This window comes from Octopus bimaculoides, chromosome 20 (genome assembly GCF_001194135.2).
Source record: "Octopus bimaculoides isolate UCB-OBI-ISO-001 chromosome 20, ASM119413v2, whole genome shotgun sequence".
Lineage (NCBI taxonomy): Eukaryota > Metazoa > Mollusca > Cephalopoda > Octopoda > Octopodidae > Octopus > Octopus bimaculoides.
The window spans coordinates 42,606,843-42,607,675 of NC_069000.1; the positions used below are offsets into that span (position 1 = coordinate 42,606,843).

Sequence of the window (833 nt, forward strand, 5' to 3'; positions counted from 1 at the left end):
GCAGTTACTGTTTACACCTCGCACAGAAATTTATTATATATATATATATATACGTATATATATATATGTGTGTGTGTGTGTGTGTGTGTGTGTGTGTGTTTCGTGGTACTCCGTCAGTTACGACGACGAGGTTTCCAGTTGATCCGATCAACGGAACAGCCTGCTCGTGAAATTAACTTGCAAGTGGCTGAGCACTCCACAGACACGTGTACCCTTAACGTAGTTCTCGGGGAAATTCAGCGGGACACAGAGTGTGACAAGGCTGGTTCTTTGAAAATACAGGTACAGTTGAAACAGGAATAAAGAGTGAAACTTGTGGTGAAAGAGTACAGCAGGGTTCGCCACCATCCCTTGCCGGAGCCTCGTGGAGATTTAGGTGTTTCCGCTCAATAAACACTCACAACGCCCAATCTGGGAATCGAAACCACGATCTTACAACCGCGAGTCCGCTGCCCTAACCAGTGACCCATTGCGCCTCCACTATGTTACATATATTTGAAGAAGCAAGAATATTAGATATATTTCAACCACTAAGTTATGGGGACGTAACTGGTACTTAATTTATCGACCCCGAAAGGATGAAAGGCAAAGTCGACCACGGTGGTGTTTGAACTCAGAACGTAACGGCAGACGAAATGCCGCTAAGCATTTCGCCCGGCGTGCTAACGGTTCTGCCATCTCGCCGCCTTCTTTACATCCTGAGTTCAAATCCTTATAAGGTCAACTTTGCCTTTCATCCTTTCGGAGTCAATAAAATAAATACCCGCTGAATACTGGGGTCGATGTAATCGACTAGTTCCCTCCTACCAAACATTTCAGGCCCTGTGCTTATT

General features: G+C 45.3%; 1 protein-coding gene across 1 annotated transcript in view; it reads right to left on the reverse strand.

Annotated features, from left to right (window-relative positions):
* The window catches only part of LOC106877457 (sodium-dependent phosphate transport protein 2B), a 30,202-nt gene that overhangs the window by 3,864 nt on the left and 25,505 nt on the right, over positions 1-833 (reverse strand). The window lies entirely within an intron of this gene.